Source organism: Cupressus sempervirens, chromosome 5 (assembly GCF_028749045.1).
Source record: "Cupressus sempervirens isolate cs-2001-9-10 chromosome 5, ASM2874904v1, whole genome shotgun sequence".
NCBI lineage: Eukaryota > Viridiplantae > Streptophyta > Pinopsida > Cupressales > Cupressaceae > Cupressus > Cupressus sempervirens.
The window spans coordinates 893,606,513-893,631,979 of NC_143122.1; the positions used below are offsets into that span (position 1 = coordinate 893,606,513).

The following is a 25,467-nucleotide window of genomic DNA, read 5'->3' on the forward strand; positions in this document are numbered from 1 at the left end:
GCAAACTGCTTCACAAAAGCTTCTTCACCGTGCCCTTGCTAACACTGCAAGACTGTTTGCTAACACTGCAAACTATTTCACAAAAGCTTCTTCACTGTGCCCTTGCTAACACTGCAAGACTGTTTGCTAACACTGCAAACTACTTCACAAAAGCTTCTTCACTGTGCCCTTGCTAACACTGCAAGACTGTTTGCTAACACTACAAACTACTTCACAAAAGCTTCTTCTCTGTGCCCTTGCTAACACTGCAAGACTATTTGCTAACACTGCAAACTGCTTCACCAAAGCTTCTTCCCTGCGCTAACATTGCGCCCTTGCTAACACTGCAAGATTGTTTGCTAACACTACAAACTGCTTCTCCAAAAGCTTCTTCTTCACATCCAAATGACCCAATGACCCCTTTCTATACTACTCCTATTGGTAAACCAACGATCGAGATTAAATCTAACCAACGGCTGAGATTAAGACAACTCGACAGCCAATAATAGAATTGGTTGCAAAGTGTCCAAAAGGAATCACTAAAATTAGTAAATAATAACCATTTACTAATTTTTGGCAAGTGGACAAACAGCTGTCCAAACCACCCATAAATACAACCGCTATTCATAGATAAGGACGAACAGCTGTCCAAGCTACCCATAAATAGTGCTGCTATTTCTGAGTTAGAAATAACAACTGTCCAACTAACAATAATTAACAAACATTTCCTTTGAAGTATGAGATTCCACACGGCATTTCGTATCGACCGAAATGTAACGCGTCTTGATCGAAATTTTCATTAAATTTGAACCCAGGCTGAGAACATTGTTCATGATCTTTGTGAGGGATAAAACTACAACAGGCAAGCAGGAAAAACTAGGTTAAGATGAATAAGGAACTCTTTCGTGCTTTGGAAACTGGTCATGTTGAGGCCCTTAAAATTTTGCATAAACAGAGTCGAGTGTTCTACTTGACGTTACATTCGAGGGAGATACTCCTCTGCATATTGCTGCGAGGGAAGGTCAGCTGCCTATTGTGGAGTGGATTCTTCAAGCGAAACCCTCTTTCGTTGGAGCTCGGAACAACGATGTCAACACGCCACTCCACGAAGCTGCTAAATATGGTAATTCAGAAATAGTTAGAATTCTCCTTCGGCACAATCAGAGTTCTGCCTACAATTACAATAAGTTCAGAGAGACTGCTATGATAATGGCCTCCAAATATGGCCATGTAGAAACACTCGAGGTTTTGTTGGAAGCCAAGGAATACAATGACGCATACGGAACGCAGCAATCTCTTAGATTGGCAGCTTACGGAGGATATTCGGGTAAATATGATTATCATTTATGAATTTCATATAAATATTATGTTTGTGTTTTAATCAGTTTTTGAAGTCTGGGATTTCAACAAAGGCCTCTGGTTATGGTTATCTTCTAGATAGAATGCATCAAAAGTTCTTTTTAACAAAATTTAGATTTTTAAATATAGTAATTTTTTTAAAAAAATTATTTATTTATTATATAAATCATACAAGATTATTAAGAACAAATGATAAAAATTTCAGAAAAAAATCATTGTGTTTTACATTTTTTAATTTTAAACAAAGATGCATTTTATTTGGGGGCTGGATAATCTCCAGACAAAACACACTAAAAGAAAAGTCAAATTTCACAGTGATTATTTTTTAAATTTTTGCTATTTTTGGCTACAAACCATGCAATTCAATTTTTTTGCTGTTTTAGATACTAACCGTGCAAATCATAAACTGAAAATTTCAGAAAAATTCATAATGTTTTACAATTTTAGTCAAAGATGCGTCTAGAGTTTAGCCACGTCAGCAGCTTCAGACACTCACATAAAATAATTGAAAATCTTTTCATATTTTGACTGTTTGATTTTTTACATTTCATTTTGTTGTTGATTGACTGCTCGTTAGCTGTGTTTTATCTCTTGGAAATATATTGTAATTAGAATTTTGATTCCTCAAAAACATTTTTCAACCATTAATCAAATATTTTAGATATCCTTACAAATAAAATTATTTTTGAGACAGATACAGTGAAGGTGATAATTGGCAAAGCCATCAAACCCCGGCAGTTGATATTCCATTGCCCATTAGCTGCTCTGCTTGATAAATATACAGGTAATCTACAGATTATTTGTTCAAGTTGAACGAAATAGTAAGTTTGGAGATTGCATGAAATGTACTGCTAATTCCAATAACTAAATTTGGACAGATGTAGCGAAGGCCATGCTTCATAACACTATCAAATGCAGTTTTCTCGATGGTTTCTCCGATGATATTGAAAATAGAGGAGCGACACCTAATCTGCATGCAGCAGTTCATGGAGGAAATGTTGAGATTGTAGAGGATATGTTGGATTCTCGTGCATGGAATAACAAATTAATGATAGAAAAAGATGAGTGTGGAAGGTGTGCAATACATGTAGCTGCCATGAAAGGAAATTGGAACATAATCAATGAATTTATGCGACTGCATTCAAATCAGGACTTCAGATCATAAGTCTGTTTTACACTTGGCTGTGGAATATAATCAATTTGAGATTGTGCAGAATCTATTGTTAAATCAAAGACCTGAAAAAGTCCTACAATTGATGAGCTTTGACCATGATCTTTCTCATAATACATCATTACATTTGGCAGCGAAAGGCGGAGCGGGTCCACAGGTTTGATATCCCTTTCTTTCTCCTTCATTGTTTTGGTGTTTCCCAATTGCTTTCTTCTTCTAAATAATTTTTTTACCATGATGTGTCTATATCTCTTCCTTTTTTTTTTACTTGCACAAGAGCTCAATAGGTTATACTCTTCAGCAAGGTTACACCCTTGGGCCTTATATTATATTGTTGGTTTCTATTCATTAATTTTCTTTTTCTTAACTAAGATTCATGGAATTCAATTTTACTTTTGAAGACAAACGAAGCTTTTAAGTGTCCATGATAGTCAACTAAAAAATCTAGAAATGAAATGTTAATATTTTAAATTTTGTTGTGAGTACAGGTCGTGGAATACCTCGTCTCATTTCGAGGTGTAAATGTAAATGCCCAAAATAATGAAAATAAGACTGCACTCGACATAGCATTAATAGAAGCCCAACACAATCCCAATTGTGCCATGATTGTAGAGAAACTGCAAGATGTAGGAGCCATTCGGTGGTCATGTCTTTTACAAAATTTTAATACAATTTCTGATCCGAGTAATGTTCCCGAACGAGATGGAGAAGCAGATGTAGTAAATACAAACATGGTGGTGGCATCATTGATTGTCACTGTTACATTCGCGGCGATGTTTCAAATTCCAGGAGGAATTGAAGATGACAAAAACAGTATTCACTATGGAGCTGCTAAGATGGCATTCAATAAACTTTTCAGATTTTTTATATTCTCCAACACTGCAGCTTTTGCCACTTCATTTACAGTAGTTGTGGCCTGGCTGATTCGAGAACTTTTTGGAGACACATATTTGGCGAGACGGTCATCACTAACTCCTATGTCAGAGGTGGCTTTGGTAGTCTCAATCTTGTGGACGATGGTAGCATTTGTTAGTGCAACCATTATCGCCACTATACCAACCAATTATCACAACTTAAAAAGTAAGAACAAAGAAGCTTTCGCTAAATATCAATCACTTATGCTAAACGAGATCTGTTTTGCAATCATTCCGCCTCTCTACGTGGGCATGCCACTTTTAACTAAGATTTTTAGAATCCATCATGTCAGGATTGGATTTAAAGGTTTCTTTTTCCTAGTATATCAACTTTGTGTAGTGACTTGCTTGACTATCGACTTGACTTTGAAACAATACAAATGAGCGACTTGTTTCGCTCTACATATACTGTAGACAAATTGGATCGTTTGTTTTGGTCTTGCAATTGCATTCTATGCCTATGACCTTGAAAAAGACATAAGGATTAAGGTACAAATGTAGTGTTTGTAGTACAATCATGTTATCTGTTCAAAAATCATAAGAAGTAAGATATGTATGTTTGGTTTGTAGCAGGGTGTGTAAATGCAGTTCCATATTACATAATTCATTTGTAAACTCATATTCATACTATCTTATGTCCTATATTATAAAAAAATGTTTATTTATAACTTTCTTTATTATAGTATGGATATTTAAAGACTTGCCAATTAATTGAACTTCTTAAGTTTAACGGATAGAAAATTTAAATGAAACATTTATATTATATAATTAAAAAAGTTTAATTATGTCTTTTATGATTAGAGAAATTTCTAATTCAATTTTTATGTCTTTCATTATTTATTGCATCTTGCAATGTATTTGGTGTTCACTGACTTTAATTCAAGTTTAAAGTTGGTTTAATATATCTGTTGATGTTATATTTTTTCTTTTTAATTTATTTGATTTTTCTAAAAGGAGGTAGAGAGAGGGCCCTATACGTGAGCTTACAAATATAAGAAGGAAAATCCCAAGACCATTATAGCCAAGCATCTTACCACATCATCCTATACCAACAAACAAAAAACTCCCACAACATTATCAAAAACAGTAATAAAAACTTACCAAAACTATAAATACTCATTGTGAGAGTAGAAATCCAAATGATAGGAATTGATATAAATTGTCTACATATAACATAGTTGTAATAGTTTAAAAGATTAATATAGCATAAGTTCATAACAATTAAAACCTTAGTAAACTTAAAGTAGTGTAAGTTCAAAGTAATTAAAAACAACATAAACTTCAAAGTACTTCTGAAATTTTTAACATCTCTACAAGAGGTAATCAGAAGAGACTAGAAACTAAAAATATGTAAACATTCTTAATATCATTCCAGTCTTTCACAAGTTGGGATAGCTCCCCTTGCCAATTGGTGACATATTTGGTTTCCTATTCCTATTCATTTTCCTTTTGTTTAGTGTCAGTTTCCTTTATCTTCCGCAACCTACTTTTTCTAGTAACCACACCCAAGACCATTTTCTCCATGATTTCCCTCTAGACTCTATAGATAGTCTTAAAAAAGACCCCTAGTTCAAGGTTGGTGATAGTCTCTTTACATACTTTATCTAGGGACTCCATTTTTCTCTATATAGCATCCAACTAGATAACTTGAAATTTCCAACTCTTTAACCTTGTTGATAAGAGACTCCATTTTTCTCTATATAGCATCCAACTTGATAACATGAACTTTCCAACTCTTTAACCTTGCTGATAAGGGTTTCTATTTCTGTGTTCCTATCCTACTCTTCACATTATGGCCCTGGTCTCCATGTTTCAAATCGTTAACCTCCATAGGTTTAGTTTGGTCCTTAGTTTCCCCTCCTAGATCAACTTCAATTATTGCCTCATGTTCAACGATTTCCACATAGAACCCTCTTCCTCCCCATAATAGTTTTCATTCTCTTCCTCAATATAATTGACATCTTTCGTATCCTCATTCTCAATGTCCTCTTCCACTTTAATTTCAACATTGAGGTATTTGAATTCCTCCATAATAGTAGATTTATCCTTCTTGTCATCCTTCTATGATTTTTTTTGTTCCTTTTTTTCCTTCAAAACCATTTCAACCTTATCTTTGTATAGGTTGCCTCTTGGTAATTATGCATCCCCATAGTGATCTTTTCTTTTCTTTCGTTTTCCTCACTAGCCTATTTGTCAACATCAATGATGTATTTTTCTATCTTGCTTGTTTCAAAGTGGGGTCTTGGCTACTCTAGGGTGAATCTTTCTTTCAAAAGGAGTTTCAAGCAATAGGCATTTTTCAAGGGATTTTAAGGGCTACTTTTATGGATCAACGACCTAACATTGGTCTTTTTCTAGTCCTAGGATTAAGGATTTCTTCACTAGGGTTTTAATCAGAGGTGGGGTTAATTTCCTCAATTTTCACACTTGAGCTAGTGCCTACTAGCTCTTTCCCATGGGTGAGAATCCTACTAAAGGTTGGGTGATGAGAAAACACATTATGACCTATAACATGAATATTAGCCCCTAATAGAGTGATGGGTTGTCCCCATTTTCAATACTACCTTTTTAAAGAGGAAATTAGAAAGAACAAGACATTGATCTTCTCCCCATTACGAAAGAAACTCAACAGGGGGAATTGATAGATGTGGTAAGGGTTAAATCTCCCTTCACACATAAAATATTTCATAATCCAAAGGAAAATAATAGAAAAAAAGAGAGGGAGAGAAAGTCTATCATACCCATTGCTAGAATTCACTAGTTGTTGTACTTGCCTTGGCTCTTTCTTTCTGCCTAGTGTCCTTTGCACTTCAGATCAGTAGCCTCCACATTTAATTTCAAGTTGATAGTAAACTCAATACTTTATGTAGTCATTGTTCCCTTGTGCCATGAATTAACAATCTTCGAAGAGAGTTTCGTGTTGAAACCCCTCATAGACTTCTCTTTAGGTTTTGTTTCAGTTCCCTATGTATTTTTTTCTATCTCATTGAATAGCTTTATTTTGGATCCTCACACTTTTGCATTCCCTCCATTAACAAAATCCATTTTCTTAGAATAAAAAACCAAGAAACTTCGAGAATGGTGTTAGCTTTCAATCTTTTGAGGCTTAACAAATAATAATTGTAATGATTGCAATTAGGAGATGCCACCATTTGGCATAAAAAATTAATTAAGATGTCATTCTGAATAGAAGAGATTAGTTGTATTTTGTAGTTAAATTTGGTGTTATACAAAAAAAAATTTAAAAAAATGTTTATAGATAATTTTATACACAAAAATTCTAGCCTAAGGAGAATTATAATGCAACAAATTAAAACAAAAATTGAAAGAAAATTGTTCCCTCATAAAACCTATTTATCCCGCATCTGAGGAAGTCAAATTAAACAAATAGGAGTAGTTAATTATCAAGTAGGTTTGCAAATCATTTAAAATAAATGACTAATGGAAATAGTACCAACATAGCACTCTCTTACTTTTCCCAATTATTATGCATCAATGCAATTTTCCATTACAAAGGTGCATAATTCAAATAGAGAAGTGCATTATGTTTAGCCAAAGCATAGAAATATCAATTAAATCTTCTCTTTCCCTTCTATATTTGCTAAAATCATCTCTAAATTATTTTAAGACGATCCTCCTTTTCTTAACTACTTTAATAGAAGCCTCTTTGAAGTCACCAGCTCTCCAACTCATTTCTTCCCCTCCCTCCCCTTAATCAACCTTCTCACCTTCTTTTCCACATCAACATTCAATGAAATCCCAATCTTCCAAACCTGGTAGACAAAAGTCCTATTAATATACTGTGTTGCATAGTATGTAACTTTTCCTTGCATTATTGCTAAAATCTTTAAATTACTGTAAGAAGATCCTCCTTTCTTGACTTCTTTAATAGAAGCCTCTTTGAACTCACCATCTCTCCTCATTTCTTTCCCTTCCTCCCCTTTCATCAACCTCTTCACCTTCTCTACCACATCTCCCCTTGTCACATCAACATTTAGTGGAATCCTAATTTTCAGAATTTGGCACACAAAAGTCCTATTAATATATTGCTCTGCATATAAGGGTCATGAAAGCATGGGAACTTGTACAGATGCAGCCTAATGTGGAGTTCCATCCATTGTGTGTGAAGAAAGAACCTCCCATAGAAAGATGAGAGAGCACTTGTATTTGAAGTGCCCAACTCACAAAGAAACTTCTTCCCTTCACTTTCTCCAAAATCTTTGGAGGTAGCACAGAAGAAATTTTATATGAATGAGGTCTGGATGAATATCCCACAAGAAGGGCTGATTGCTGGCCTCTAAACCCCATGCAATCTCCAAAATCTCCCTCTCAGAGATGACTGCCATTGTTCCAAAGCACAATTAAATAATCGAATGGGCGCCATGATCATCCAGCCGTTTCATACGGCTTGTTTCTTCAGTTAATAAACTCACACAAATGATATTGGATAATCCATTTGCTTCCCCTATCGTGGAATGTAACAAAGGACCTATGTTGTACGCAGGAAAGCTTGCCTGCAGTGTCTCTACTATTGACCTGTCAAGTTCATCAAATGTATTAACTACCATGAAATTGGTTGACAGAGCAGCCTAGCATTGAGCTTGACAAAATTCAAACATGTAGTTGGTAGCATCATAGCAGAAACTCGGTATCATATGTAGGGAGGGCATCATAGGAATGAAGTCGATCTCTTCTTCTTCGAGTTATTGAGGTATCCATTTGTTAGACAACTTTTATGTCCAAATCATATACCACTTATTCATTTGACTCAAATTCAATAAAAGGAAAAATCATTTATGGGGCTGTTTATAAGAAGAAGAAAATAAATATAATGGTCTCTTTCTAGGATTATGGCACAGACCAGCTCTAGTTCTACTTGTAATAAGCAGTGGATTTTAATAAAATGTTGATTAGTTTTGGTTGTTTTTTAAAATTAACACAATTCTGGATAACAAAACTTCAATTCTAAGTTTTTATTAAAGATTAATGAATTCAAAATTCTATAATATATAGTGAATTGTTGCAATAGTTTTTAGATTAAATTGTGTAGTAAATTTTAATCAATTTTTTTCAGACAACATTCTATAATATGATAAAAGATGCATAAATTTTCTTTTTAAACTGTATTTTTACCATTTTCATAATATACTATAGTGTATAAAATTACTTACTATATAATACAATTTATAAATTGTTGCAATAATTCTAAAGAACAAAAAAGTTTAGGCAAAAGAAAAATAAGAATTATAATCTATAAACTACAATCATATTTTGAATATGACATAAATTTTAGATCTTTTTCTTGAAAACTTTAAAAGAGTTAAAATTTATTTATCACAAGTCATTGATCTCAGAATTCTGATTCTTAAAAAAAGGTTCAATTGTATATATTGTTGGAAATGGATGTTGTTCTAAGAGGGGGGTGAATCAGAACAGTGTGATTTTCATCTAATTTAAACATCTTATACAAAATCAAATAGCAAATATAACATTCACTTCAAATAAATGATCGTCAACTAAAACTAATCAACAAAGAAAAGTTTAAAACTCAGAAAAGAGATATAGAAGATTTGTGTCGAGTGGAAAATCCTCAAAAATCCTTACGGTTTCATCATAGGGAGAAAAACTACTCCAATATGAAAATCTTCATTAATCACTAGAACTTTACAATGTCTTTTGCAACTACAACTGACAAGGATACAACCTTGCTTTCTCAATGTTCTAGAGATAATATTCAAATTAAAACTATATAAAAATATGAAAATGACATACTTTACATATATTGTAACCTCAAAATATTTCTTTCAAATCTCACAACCACTTCTTTATAATTAGATATTAATGTATGTGTCTTCACTTAAAATTCCACACATAACACACAAACCCACATCTCATTTATAAAGGAGTGTAAAAAATAGATTTACAAGCATTTTACTATGTTTTTGGATGTTTGATATTGTAACCTAAAAATAGTTGGTAATCAAAAATGGTTGTCCAAACAAAACAAAAAAATTGAACCACTGGTAACCAGAAAAAACTTTACTTATTTCAAACCAAAAACTCTGCACACCCATGTTTGGATTAAATAAAGCCAACACTTTCTTTATGTACATATGAATTGACAAGAAAAATGCAATTGGATCATCCTAAATTACAATATAATTTCCTTTGATGTCCAGGCAAGTTACATATCCCTAACCATCATTAAACTTGTGAGTTAAAGTAAAATCAAATAAAAACATAAAGGATGGTGGTCCCGTAACATGTCATTTTATTGCTTCTGTGTTATATCAACTTGTCATCAAGGGACAAAAATGTCAACAAACTGCCCCTTTGTCCTCATCAAAGAATAAAGAAAGTATCACTGAAATTGATCCCAAACATGATATCAATGAATTTAATGCTACTAATCAATATGAGCCAAACAAAGATCAAGTCAAAGGTGTCCAATGTACCTTACAAACACTGAATCATATCCAATACAATTTATACCAATAAGCTGAATATGAAATAATCAACTTGTTAACATTGGTCATTTTATCAACCTAAATATGAAACAATAACCCTGTTAACATTGGACCCAACTGTTAAAAACCTACCTATGAAAGATCAAGATCAAATGTCAATGTTCCTATTAAGACAAGAAAAGAAACCCATTTGAATCAACATAAAATGGTCACTATCATTATCATATCAAATGAAAGTTCTATCTAAAGCAAACCAAAGAAAGGTCACATGTATAAATCCACATCATCACCAAATCTCAAAAGATTATCTGAAGCAATCTAAAAGCAATTTGAAAATAACATCATTCTTGTCCTTTTTTATTGTTAAGGACAAAACCTCTACTAAAAAAATTTGTCTGTGTGAAGGGGTAGAGACATACACATTAGAATCCCCCAAAAGAATAATTTTAGTGCAATAATGATTGAGAGAAAACTCTCAATCAAGTTCACAATTGTTCAAAAGAATCATGAGGTAAGGCTTTAGTAAAAGTATCAACAACATGTGCTTGAAAAGGAACATAGTGCAACTGAAACTCATTGTCAAGAACCTTATCAAATAGAAAATGTAATTTGATGGCTACATTTTTAGTACGAGAGATCATTACTAGATTTTTACTTAGTTAGATAGCACTCATATTGTCACACATGATAGAAATAGGCTTTGGGACTTGAATACCTAGATTAAATAACTAATAATTCATCCAAATTAACTAAGTGCAACATGCAATAGCAACAACATAGTTTAGATTCACAAGTGGATAAGGTTACATACTCCTATTTTTTACTCTGCCAGGCAACTAAATGATCACCAAAGAAAAATGTAGCACCACTAGTGCTCTTTTTATTTTTAGAACCACCTCAATCTGTATAGCCAAGAAGAGTAAAATCATTATTAGGTGGATACCATAAACCAAAATCAAGAGTACCTTTAATGTACTTAAAAACTCAATTTATTGCATTAAGATGAGACTCTTTGGGATCATATTGAAGCTAAGAAAGTAGACGAATCACTTGCAATTTATCAAGTCTAGACGTTGTGAGATATAATAAAGTACCAATCATGGACCTGTATGAAGTTTGATTTACTAAAGGTGAATCATCATTTTTGACCAATTTGCAACCTATTTCCACAGGTGTATTGACTGGTTTACAATCAACATTTCTTCAACATTTCTTTAGCATATTTTTCTTGAGAAAGAAATAAACCATGTTCATGTTGTGATACTTCTAAGCCAAGAAAAAGGGTAAGTTCTCCTAAAAGAGACATTTCAAATTCAGATTCCATGAGATTTGAAAAATGTTTTGACAATTCATCATTGATGGATCAAAAAATAATGCCATCCACATAAATTTCCACTAGTAAAACATCATCATTGACAACCTAAATATATAAAGTGTTATCTGCATTACCATGAGTGAAAGCATTAGTAGCCAGTTGCTTATCTAGCCTAGAGTACCAAGCTCTAAGAGCTTGTTTTAAACCATATAATGTCTTTTTAAGATGATACACATGAGAAAGTTTGTTAGAAGATTCAAAACCTTCTAGTTATTTTATATAGACTTTGTCCTTGAGATAGCCATTTAATAACATTGTTTTAACATCCATTTGATAAACTGTGAAATTTTTATAATTAGTATATGCAAGAAAGATTCTAATGGATTCCATTCTTGCAACTAGGGCAAAAGTTTCACCGAAGTCAATTCCTTCCTTTTGAGCATAACCCTTACATACAAATCTGACTTTGTTCCTTACCATTTTACCATATTCATTTAATTTATTTCAAAACACCCTTTTCCCACCTATGACATTCTTGTCATCAAGTCTAGGAACAAGATCCCATGTTTTATTTTTTTCTCAATTTTATTTATTTCATCCTACATAGCATTCAACAAGAAAGGATCTATCAATGCTTCAATCAAATTTTTTGGTTCAAAACCTAATATCAGATAGAAAATTTTTGAAATATGAGCATGCTCATCTATTTTGGCTTTTCTTCTAGTTAGAATCCCTCCTTTAACGTCTCCAATGACTTGAGACTTAGGATGTCTTTTTGCAAAAATTTGGATGGAGTTTTAGTCATTTTCAAACAACTATTTGTTAATTTAGGGGTTGAACAACTTTCTTCTTCATTTGCATCTGGTGTTTCTAAATCAACATCATCTATTTTTTGATCATCAAATATTGTTTATGTTCTTTAAAAATAAATATTTTCAAGATCTATATCTTTATTGTTGTGTAATAATGAACTTTCATCAAACACTAAATTTATAGCTTCTACAATCTTATTCCATCTTTTATTGTAGTATTTAAAATCTTTACTATACATGTAGAATATTCAAGGAATATTTCTTCATTAGATCTTGTGTTAAGACTTTCCAAAGAATCTTTGTCCTTTTTAATGAAACATTTACAACCAAACATTTTAAATTTCTTTACATATGTGGGTAAAAGTACAAAGTTGTGTCACCTTTCAAGTTGACTTGTCAGAATGACTGAATTTGAGTATTTCTATCTAAAAATCAATTTTATTCAAATATATGATCTAGACAAATTCACTCTAGCTAAGTCATATATGGCCTCACACTTTTCCAATTGGAAATGTCTATTAAATGCATATTTTATACTAGTGTGTATCCAATTTCTAAAGAAATAAAATTATTTGAGAAAATTGACATTTCAATAACTCTTACTATTTTTTATGATATTTTTTTAATAACATATAAACACGATTTTATAGAATTCAAAGTCAATAGTAGTCTCATATAGAGTTTATAGTGTTTTAATTAGATATAGTATATTATAATTAAAAAATTCTACAAGTATGTATTTTCACACTCGAGAAGATGTCAATTTTGAGAAAGGAAAATATATAAAATCATATCAAAAAAATTTAAAAATTACATAACATTCTAGAGGAGAGAGTCATCTTCAAGGATGTATTATTTTTCTTTTGGTTAGAAAAGATTTGCTTTGGAAAATGTGGTGGGAGATGAAAACTATCAATTTCATATGAGTTAATTTGGAGTCGTTATAAAAGATAAAATATAGGTCTAGAGCCAATTTTTATTTTTGATTGTTCTAGCTATATATGTTATCTATAACATAATCTAAGATCAAAAGTAAACAATTTTATTTCTAGATTATTTTATGGTGGGAACTAGATCCTTAATTTTTAGCATTTTTCAGCAAGTAAAAAATTATCTTTGAAAATTAGAAAATATATCAATTCTTATTCCAAATAATTATTAAAAATTATAATCCTAAAATTCATCTATTTCTACACATTTCATTAGTTTACTTCATTATCAAATTCTAAATAACACTACCATTTTTATGTCATTCAAGATGAACTATTATACTTTTGTTAGCCTTTTCCTTTATAAAAGGATGACACAGGTTTGTGCTTTTACCCATGTTGTTTGACGATTCCATAATTTGTAAGGAGTGTTAGTAGTCCTTACTCTAATCCAAGCTATCTTTAAATTATATACTATTGTATACTTCCTTCCAAATTTTATCTCATAGTTTGGCCTCATTTAGCATTGTCCTAGCCATTTCTTTGATAGTTCTAGTTTTTCTTTTCCATGACACCATTTTGCTGTGGGTATGAGTAGCTGAATACTACCTCTTGATACCACATTTTTGACAATATTCAATGAACTCATGAGAGGTGAACTGACCACCTTGGTCTAACCTTAAGCATTTCAATTTCTAGTTAGTTTCCCTTTCTACCATTTTCCTATATATTTTGAAGTGTTCAAAAGCTTCAAACTTATGTTTCAGAAAAGTTACCCAAACCATTCTTGTGTAATCATCTACAAACGACATAAATTACTTTTCACCATTCAGGGATGAAGTTTTGGTTAGACCACAAATATATGCATGCACATGTTCTAGAGATCTATTTGATAAATACTCTTTGGTTTTAAAAGACAATATTTTTTGTTTTCCTGTAACACATTCTTCAGAAACTTTGTCTAGTTTACTAATTAGAGGTAATCCTCTAACCTTTATATTCTTACTAATTCTAGAAAATTTATCAAAGTTTAGATGTCCCATCCATTTATGCCATAACCAATCTTCTTCAACTTGACTCACTTGGCAAGTATTAATTAATGAAGATTCATAAACTTAGAATCAATAGAATTGTAAAGATTTCCTCTTCTCCTTAGGCCACTAACAATGATTTTATTTGTCTCATTTTTTATTAAACATCCTTAAGCATTGAAAGAGATTGAGTATCCAATATTACAAATTTGACTAACACTTAGAAGATTGTGTTTTACACTTTCTACATAATACACATCATGAATAGGTGTTTTTTTATTAAGTATTATTGAACCCTAGCCTATAATATATGCACTTGTATTATCTCCAAAATGAAAAAATCCTTCATTAAAATCCTTTAGGGTTTTGAACTTACTTTTACATCCAATCATGTGATGAAAACAACCATTGTCAAGAACCCAAGTTGCAAGTTTATAAGCAAATAAGGTTGTTTCAACTATTAATGTTTTTTCAATTTTCTTGACAATAGGTTTTCATACCTATTTAGCTTTAAATTCAATTTGCATTGGTTAGCAAAATGACCATAATGGAAACATTTGAAACACCTAACGATTTTCTTCGAACCATAACTATTAGTGCCCATACATTGAAATAACTATTGGAAATATAAGAGGATTAACTGAGAGGGAAAAGGTGAATTAGTTACCACTAAAATAAATCCCAAATTCTTTAGATGTAAGTACAAAACAACTCTTTGAAAACTTAACTCGGCTAATGCTCGAAAAACACATAGAAAAATGTTGTAACTTGGTAAACATTGAAATAGCTGAACAAATGCATAACATAAAAAAATCTAAGATATTGTCTATGCTTAATATTACTTTAACTTAGTTGCAGACAAATTAAATAAATAACATGAACACAGTTGACACCAAGATTTAACGTGGAAACCCAATTTGGGAAAAACCACCAATTGCAACTAGTTACTAATTTTCAATCTTCTGAAGTACGCCCTGTTAGGAGCCATCCCTCATTTTTGATGCAACTAAATCGCTGATTACAAATCTCAATTTTGTCTTTTATACTTGATCCTTCTTGATTGAATGTATCTTTTTATCTCCTCAAGGATATTATGCTTATCCTTTCAATTTGCTTCCTCTTGACATCATGAAATCTTCAATTAAGTTCCACTATCACACACTTTCTAATCCTTAACTTGACCTTATATCTATATCTTTCATATTATCAAGTTGGCTTAAATATAACTTAGAATAATTAATATTCATCTTTTAAGTCAGCTAGAACCAACAAACAAATCAAATTGAACTCAATATGCCAAAACAATAAAATCTTTCATTAGCCAACCCTACTTGGTAGACACTAACTCAAAAATAATTTTCCTATGTTAACCAAGTGAACTTGGTCAACACTACATATTCACAAAGTTCCTTTGGTAACCAAGTGAGCTCAATTAATACTAGTTCCATCCAACATTTCTTTCATTAACACAGTGAGCTCAGTTAACACTTAATTTTCACAAACTTTCCTTTGACACTCAAGTGAACACAATAGATACTATCTTCTGAACTAGGGAAACTTTAGAATGCTTGAAAAACATAGAAAACTATCTTCAATGCCTGACTAAGCTCGACATACACTGACTAGCAATGATATAACATTTTGTGTAACATCAAAGACAATACACAATTAATCAATTGTATTCAACAATCTCCCTCTTTGGCATTGATGGAAACACAACATGTCATAATGCAATGAAATTTTTAGTGTAAGAATAAAGTAAGGAACATATCCTTAGTTTCATTTTGATTCTCATCCATGAGAACTTCCTTTATAACTATGAACTCCTTCTACCTTGAGTTTCTCCTTCTATTAGAAAACTTTTGTTTGCAACAAATTCTTCTGGTAGCAAACTTTGTCTTTGATATCAAACCAAGTTCATTCTCTCTTTTTGAAATCTCTTTTACTTTTTCTTTACAAAATTTCTATAAGATATGACAACAAACTTCTCCCTCTTTGACATTTCATGCCAAAGATAATATTCAGTGAATATCAATGTACCTCAAGTAGTGATTCATTTGCAATATGACCTTGTCAATATTGCACCAACTAATTGATCTTTAACATGTTCTAGTTGATGCATCACTAATATTCATTTAGTGAGCTTCAGATAGGGCAATGACCCCTAACTTACTTATTAGATATAGAAATGCATGCTTAGGTAAGTGCTTGGTGAATATGTCTACAATTTGTTCTTTTGTATTCACATATTCCACTCTTACTTCTTATTTTGTACTAATTCTCTCAAAAAATGATATTTTATAGAAATGTGTTTTGTTTTGGTATGCATCACTGGATTCTTTGATATATTGATTGTAGTGGTGTTATTCCTATATATGACCACTAGATCCTTGATCTCTATCTTCATACTTGTCATTAGTTGTTTGAACTAAACAATATTAGAGCAATTAACTACTATTGCCACATATTCTACCTCTAATGTGGACTGAGAAATACAATTATATTTCTTTCTTGTCTAGGACACTAGTCTTTTATCAAGAAAGAATGCTCCACCACTAGTGCTCTTTCTGTCATCGATATTTCCTTCCCAATCAACATTTGTAAATACTTTTAAATCCAAATTGCCTCCTATTTTGTACCATAAACCATAGTCTTTAGTACCTTTAAGCTATATCATGATTCTATTGATTGTCATCATGTGATTTTCTTTGGGATTCACTAAGAATCTTGCCACTATACTAACTGCTAATGCAATATTAGGCCTTGTATGCACTACATACTATAATTTTTCAATCATTGATTTGTATGTGGTCTGATCTATCTCTTTGGAATCATCATTTTTGGAAAGCTTATGTCCAGTAGACATAGGGGTTCCAACTGGTCTTGAATCTTCCATTCCAAATTTTTTTAGTATCTCTTTGATATATTTAGATTGAGTAATATAGATATCATCTTTCTTCTACTAGACCTGCAATCCAACAATTTTTTTTATCTCTCCAAACATACATATCTCAAATTCTTTACTCATTTCTTCTGAAAATGCCTTGCATAAGTCATGAATTCCTATGAATAGAGTATCATCAATGAATATTTTTTCAACACAATCTTCTCGTCTGGTTCTTCTTTGATATAAAGACTACTATTATCATTTGTTCTTTGAAAACCAATCTGTACCAAGTAGTTATGAAGCCTTTCATACCAAGCTTTGGGAGCTTGCTTGAGACCATATAATGCTTTGTGTAATTTTTAGACCATATCTCTTTTGTTGGGATCTACAAAACCTTCAAGTTGTTCTATGTAGACTTCCTCACCAAGAATTCCATTCAAGAATGCATATTTTACATCCATTTGATAAACTTTAAATATTATGTGTGTTGCATATGCTAGTAAAGTTCTAACACCTTCTAATTTTGCAATAAGAGAAAAAGTATCACCATAATCAATACCTTCTTCTTGAGAGTAACCTTTACATACCAACCTTGCTTTGTTTTTGGAAACTTCTCCATCTTCATTTAGCTTATTTCTAAATACCCACTTTGTACCAATCACATTTTTATCCTTGGGTCTAGGAACAAGAGTCCAAGTTTTGTTCTTCTCTATCTATTCTATTTATTCATTCATTACTTCAATCCAACTTTCATTATCCATAAAATTTTTAATATTTATAGATTCAAATTCAACAAGTAAATATGCACCTTTCAATTTGTTTCTTGTGATTGTTCCATCTAACTTGTCTCCAATGATTTGATTAGGTGCATGATGCCTTCTAACATATCTTGCTAGCATGGGTACTTTAGATTTAGAGTTTTTTTCATTGATTTCATTGTGAACTTCATTATTAAGCTCAGTCCTACTATCTGTGACTCAGGTCCATCAAACTTAGTTTGATCTAGTAGTAGCTCGATAGCTTCTAACTAGGACTCAGGTCCTTTAGATCATGACTTGGGTTGAAATAATTACAACTTGGTAGCTATTGGAGATTTTGGGGACTCGGGAGGTGAGGCTTCCTTTCTTCTAGATAGATTTGGTAGAGTATCAGGTTTGTAGCAAAAAATTCTTATGTAATCCTCAGGCTCTTTGTTTCTTTCTTCTTTACTCTTTTTTGCAAACTCATCATTTCTCACATGTGCACTTTTTATGATTTTATAAGTAGACAAATTCATACATTTGTGTGCTTTATTTCTATAGGAGTATCCTAGGAAAATGTCTTCATCATCTTTGACATCAAACTTACCTTTCCTAGATTCTTTCAAGATGTAACATTTGCTTCCAAAAACTTTCAAGTAACTTGCATTAGGTTTGTAGCCATACCATAGTTTATAAGGAGTTTTATTTGAATCATTCTTCAATTGTACTCTATTTAAGTTATGCACTATAGTACTGATTGCTTCCTTCCAACATTTGATTGTAACATTCTTTTCTATCATCAATGTTCTTGCACAATCTATGATAGATCTGTTCCTTCTCTCAGCTATACCATTCCGCTAAGAAGTACTTGGGGCTACTATATGTCTCTTAATTCCTTTTACAATGTAGAATTAATTGAATTCATTGGAAATGAATTCACCACCTCTATATAATCTTAAAAATTTCAGCTTAATTATAGTTTCCTTTTCTACTCTTGCCAGATACCAATTGAATTTTTGAAAAGCTTAAGATTTTTCTTTTAGATACATTACAATCATCATTCTAGAATAGTCATTGACAAAAAGAATGAAGAATTTATCTCCACTATAACTCTCTATTCCAATAGGTCCACATAATTTTGTATGAATAAGCTCTAAGACTTCTTCAAAATGATAGTTCTTGTTTTTGAAACTAGTCATTCCCATCTTACCAATTTGACAATTTTTTCATAGACCCATATCAGGTTTTGTCAAGCTAAGAATACCTCTTACTCTTTTCATTTTTCTTATATTAACTAGGTTATCAAAGTTTAAATGACATAATTTTTTGTTCCATAATCATCTTTCTTCTACTTGAGCAATAAAACATTCTTTCATTGAGATCTAGATAGAATAGATTACCTTTTGTTTGTTTGCTAGATCCAACCAGATTTTGTTTTCAATCAAGCAATTTATCCTTCCCTTTCATAAATTTTACCTTGAATCCAATGTTATTCAACTATGCCACACTCAAGAGATTTTGTTTTAGTCCTTCAACCCAATAGGCATTGTCACATATAAGTTCATTGGTTAATGAGATACATTCTTTGCCTTTTATGCAACAAGGTTCATTGTTTCCAAATCTCACACTACCACCATCATAATGTTCCACGTGCTTAAATTTTTTTTTTTCTCCAATCATATGATGTGAATAGCCACTATCAATAATCCATGTGTCATTTTTCCTAATATGAGAAATAAGTGCCATTTTATCTCCTTCATCATTAGATTCATCTTTTTTAGCAATATATACCATTTCATCTTCACTGTTACCAGAATCTTTAGCCATAAAACAAGATTTCTTACCTTTGTCCTTGTAGTCCTTATAGTTTTTGAATTCCTTCTTACCTTTGTACTTATTACTTTTCTTTTCTTCTTCTTTTTTTTTTTCGTTTGGGCACATTCTTCACAAGAAAAAATAGATTAGAGGTATCTTACCTTTGTACTTTCCTCTGCCTTTGGAATATTTCCTTGCAAGTAGGGCTTCAAAAACTTCAAGATCATTCTTTGAACTTTCTTCTTCTTCTTCTGCACTTCCTAATTGAAAGGCCTTTCATTTCTTACTCCTTCTCATGAGGGAAAATTTGGCTTCAAATGCAAACTCAATACCTTTGGAGCTAGGAATATAGTTATCATAGTTATCCAACTCAAAAGTTGTCAATCTTCCAACTAAAGAATCCAAAGATATTTTTCTATTTGGATCACATCTCATCTCTTGAATAGAAGACACTCTAATTGCATAGATAGGAAGAAGGGTTTGGAGTACCTTGCTTACAACTATTTTGTCCTCAACGTCTCCTCCAAATGCTTTGATTTCACTTACACTTACTTTAATTCTCTCAACATATTTTGCAATGTTTTCATCTTCTCTCATCTTCATCGAACCAAATTATCCTCTAAGACTTTCAGCTTTAGCTCTTCTTACATTATTATCTCCTCCATAGATGTCTTCTAGTTTAATCCACATATCATAAGCTATAGTAAAACTTTTGACTTCATCAAATTGAACATTATTAAGAGTAGAAGAAATGTCAATCATCATAATGTTATGATTTTTCTTTTTAATAATGGGTAAAAGCACAAACCTGTGTCACCCTTTTGTACAGGAAAAGGCTAACAAAAGTATAATTCTTCAACTTCAATGACATAAAATTGGTATTATTATTTTGAATTTGAAAATGAAGTAAAATAATGAAATGTGTATAAATGGATGAATTTTAGGATTATGATTTTTAATAATTATTTGGAATAAGAATTGATATATTTTCCTAATTTTTATAGATAATTTTTTAGGTACTGAAAAAACCTAAAAATTAGGGGTCTAGTTTCCACCACAAAACTATATTTCCCTTTGATCTCAGAATATGTTATAGATACCATATATATCTAGAACAATCAAAAATAAAAATTGGCTTTAGAACTATATTTTCCTTTTTATAAGTATTAAAATTTTAACTCACCTAAAATAAATAATTTTCATCTCCCACCACCATTTTCAAAATAAATCTATTCTAACCAATAGAAAAACTATACATTCTAGAAGAGGACTCTCTACTCTAGAACGTCATATAGTTTTTAGATTTTTTTGATATGATTTAATATTTTTTTCTTTCTCAAAACTGACATCTTTTTTAGTGTTAAAATATGTGGTTGTTAAATTTTTTAGTTTCAATATACTATATCTAATTAAAACACTATAAACTCTACATGAGAATATTATTGACTTTGAGATCTATAAAATGATGTTTATATGTTATTAAAAAAATATTATAAAAAAATAGTAAAAGTTATTGAAATGCCACTTTTTGAAATAATTTTATTTCTTTAGTAATTGGATACAAACTAGTATAAAATATGCATTTAATAGACATTTCCAATTGGAAAAGTATGAGACCATATATAACTTAGCTAGAATGAATTTATTTAGATCATATGTTTAAAACAATTGAATTTTAGATAGAAATACTCAAATTTAGTCATTCTGATAAGTTAGCCAGAAAGGTGACACAACTTTGTACTTTTACTTCAATATCTTCAACTAATAATTTTCTACTAGGAGTCTTGTATTCAGTGTTAAGATACTTACAACTTGAATCACTGATAGTTGCTAGATGTAAACTCATAAATCCTTTCCATGCTGCAAAGTTGTCTCAGTTCAACATGGGAATCTCTCTTCTATAAGACATCCTGATCTTTAGCTTTGGTCCTTAAAACCTTCTCTGCAAGTAGCAAATTCTCTAATACCAATTGTTGAAAATATAAGAGGTGTAACTCAGAGGGGAGGGGTGAATCAGTTAGCACTAAAATAAATCCTAGATCCCTTAGATGTGAAAACTTAACTCTTTTGATGCTTGACAAACACACAGAAAAATATTGTAACTCAGTAAAAATTGAAATAGCTCAACAAATGGATAACATGAAAATCTTTAAGATATTATATGTGATTAATATTACTTTAACTTAGTTTTAAACACATAAAATAAATAGCATGAACACATTTGACACCAAGATTTAATGTGGAAACCCAACTTGGGAAAAACCACCAATTGTAACTAGTTACTGATTTTCACTTTATACTGCCTCTGTGTTATATCAACTTGTCATCAATGGAAAAAAAACATAAACAATAAACCACAATTGAATATAATTTTTTTAAAATATTGTATCTTTTTTTTTTTAAATATTGTATCTTCTCTGTCAATGTGAAAACATGTAATATAAAACTACTGGTATATCATTATAAGTAAAATGTCTCCAAAATAATAAAAAATAGATAACTATAAATAAAATAGATATATTTTTAATATCTATATGTAATTATATAAAATAAATAGTTCAATGAATTACACCTTTGAGAGGAATATATCCCTTCTTAACGAGAAGATGCCCTAAGAAGTAAATATTGAAACCACAAGCACTTGCATTTCATATATATAATTGAGGAATTCCCAATCTCTTACCTAATTTTTGAGCTCAACTCATAAGCCCATTATAAATAATGCAACTAGAGGGAGGGACATCTTCTTTGCTATTCAACCTATCTATAAACTGATCAAAATGCTAGGGAATTTTTTTTGTGATGGATTCACAAAGCTCAATTGGTTATTTCATATGTGCTAAGGAGGTAGACCATCTGCAATACTTTCAAAGTTGATTGCACTTGTGGACTGTAATGATCTAGATTTCAATAGTTTCTAATGCATATAGTCATTGTTAAGAAAAATTAATGTACAAGCCCCTAGTTGATAGAACTTTGGCAAACTGTATCATGGGATTAATGTGGCCGAAAGCAAGAAAGGCTAGCATTACAACATGGAGTCTGTTCCTTGTTGGATTGATGAAGTCCATTGTATGGTGGAGGTGACACCATACCAGTGTGACTATCATATGGTGGTGAAGAGTATGAGTCCATTGTACTGTATGATGGAGATGAAGCCACTATATAGTGAATCAATACCATTTTTTCATGTATGCTGGATTGTGGATGATATATGAGGTGTATGGTGGAGTTCATGTGTGTGGGCCTTTACAACCAGTACAATGAAGCCATTCTTTTTGTAATCATTTTTTTTCCCATAATTGTTTTGGTATTGAATTCTTAAACGAATTGTAGCATGTTTTAACTACTGCAAGAATTCATTGGAATGTAGTATGTATGAAAAATAGGTTGATTTTGAGCATAATCTAAGACCGTGTGAAATTGGAGTTTTGTATGTAACTTTGTTTATTGAAGTACAAAGTCACTTGGGTTTTGTGGTGGTGTGTTTTTTTTCGAAAGGGTTTCCCACATTAAATCTTGTGTTTTCTCCTTTGTGCTCTATTTTTTATATCTTTATTATTTTATCTACTTGTATATCTTTGCAATTTCATTCTTACACATTTCCCTATTAATTTGGCATTTGAAAAGCATTTCCACACTATTTCTTTCATAACAAGTGGTATGAGAGCATGGCCAGTTGTGTTATACTTCTCGCATAGGGTTTTATTCTTTTTTAAATTTGGTTTCAATGGGAGTCTACAAAAAATTTGTTTATAGATTGAGATGGTTGGTACATTAAGATGAGTGGATGTTGAAAAGTTTAATGACACCAACATTGAGTTGTAGAAAATTAAAGTAGAAGATCTACTTGTTGATCAAGATTTATGGACTATGGTGTCTGGCATTAAGCCTTCAGGCATGAAACAAGAACATTGGAAACTAATGGATCAGAAGGCCATAGGATTGATAAGATTGAGTCTTGCAGACTTAGTTTTATTGAATATCCATGAAGAGAAAAATGTGGATTCCTTGTGGAAGAAATTAGGAGACATTTAACAGGGAAAATCCTTGGTAAAGAAGATTTTCCTAAGGAAGAAATTGTACTCCTTAGAGATGGATGGAGGAATAGATGTGGCAGATCACTTAAACTCATTCAATATGGTGATTACATAGTTAACATCTATTGGTGTGTTTTTTGATGAAGAAGATCGGTGCATGTTACTATTATGCTCATTCCCTAATTCATGCTCGATAATCTAGTAATGACTATCAGAAGTATGGCTACCAAGTTGAAAATGGATGAAGTATTTGTTGCACTTCTATCAAAGGAGATGTAAAAGAATTCATCTAAGGTAGGCAAAGAAGCTCTGAGTGTACGAGGAAAACCTAAGGACAAAAGTAAGAAGAACAACGTGAAGTCAAAGTCTTAGGAGCGATTTTCCACTCCTAGAAAGAAGTCCAAGGTGAAATATCAGAATTGGGGGCAAAAAGGTCATATCTAAAGGGATTGCAAAGAGGAGAAGAAGAAGAAGAAGAAATTCACTTTTGAGATTTAATATTCTCAAAGTGATGTTGGTGCCTTTGTAGCAGTCTTGGCAGTGCCCATGTTTGACGATGTATGGTTGGTAGATTCAAAAGAATCCTTCCACATGACTTCTCATAAAGAATGGCTCTTGAAGTATGAACCATATGATGGTGGAAAGGTATTCCTAGCAAGTGATTCTTCACTAGAGATCATTGGAAGAGGATGAGTCAAAATCCAATTCCCCAATAGTAGAGTAAAGGGAATTGATGGAGTACTTCAGATACCCAATTTGGCTTGAAACCTACTTTTTGTCTATAAGTTGATTGATGTTAGAGTCTAGATAAAGTTTGTCCATCGTGGTTACAAGAGGACTAGGGGATCTATTATTTTAGCAAAGGGAAAATGCATTGGAACATTGTATAAGTTAGATTTCAAACTTGTATGTTGTAATAGCATCTCTATCAAGTATGATAAAATCAATATGGAAACACATGGTGTAAATGTGATGGAAGTTAAACTTCTTACTGAGAAAACAATGCTCTCACATTATATGCTTGGCCATATTGGCAAGAAAGGTTTAAAACCTTTGAAAAATAAAAACCTAGTTGAAGGGTTGGTTGATTGTAACCTCAAATTTGATTTCTCCAAATATTGCATATATAGAAAGCATAATTGTGTTCATTTTTATTCTAGTTCTTAAAAATCTTCTAGTTTGTTGGACTATATTAATTTTGATGTGTTTGGTCCCATGGATGTTCCATCTCTATCCAACTAGAGATATTATGTGTCATTTATTTATTACTATTCAAGAAGAATTTTTTGGTCAATTTAAGGAATTTTAAAATCTTGTTCTAAATTAGACTGGGAGAAAGATGGATAATGGTGGAGATTTTTGTAATGCATATATTCATAAGTTTTATGTAGATTGCAGTATTAAGAGGCATAAGAATACACCTTATACTCCTCAATAGAATGGAGTAGCAGAAATGATATATCAGTTGTTGATGGAGTGATCAAGGAGAATGAAGGGAAATGCTAGTCTTAAAAAAAAGTTTTGGTCTGAAGTAGTGGCAAGAATGTGTTACTTGTTGAATCATTCTCCTATGACAATGCTAGTTGACAAGACACCTATGGAAGCATGGTCGCTTAGGAAGCCCTCATTAAGATAGTTGTGTGTATTTAGTTGTGAAGCATACACTCATGTATCTGAAGTGAGTAGGCTGAAGTTGGATAACAAAGCAGTGACATGTATCTTCATTGGGCATGGTGTTGGTGTGAAGGGATACAAATTGTGGAACCCTCTCACTAAAAATGTGTTTTATAGTAGGAATTTTATCTTTCATGAGATGAAGCCTATCTCACTAGAGTAACCAGGGAAGATTGAAAAGAGAGAGGAAGAAATTCAAATCCCTTTAGCTTCTAGATGGGAGGTATTTCAAACACCAAATGAAGCTAAGAATGAGAATCTAGAATAACCTAAGAGTGATGATGAGGAGAGCTTGAGTGGTCATACAAGTAAAGAATAACTTGATTCTAAACCT

At 31.7% G+C, this 25,467-nt stretch overlaps 3 pseudogenes; 1 reads left to right on the top strand and 2 right to left on the bottom strand.

Moving 5' to 3' along the window:
• The first annotated feature begins 865 nt into the window (after positions 1–865).
• Positions 866–3,807, top strand: LOC149558803 (protein ACCELERATED CELL DEATH 6-like; annotated as a pseudogene).
• Positions 3,808–7,112: 3,305 nt separating this feature from the next.
• LOC149558804 (7-deoxyloganetin glucosyltransferase-like) lies at positions 7,113–18,884 on the bottom strand (annotated as a pseudogene).
• A 3,093-nt stretch (positions 18,885–21,977) lies between these two features.
• On the bottom strand, positions 21,978–22,490 carry LOC149558805 (UDP-glycosyltransferase 85A5 pseudogene; annotated as a pseudogene).
• Positions 22,491–25,467: the final 2,977 nt, after the last annotated feature.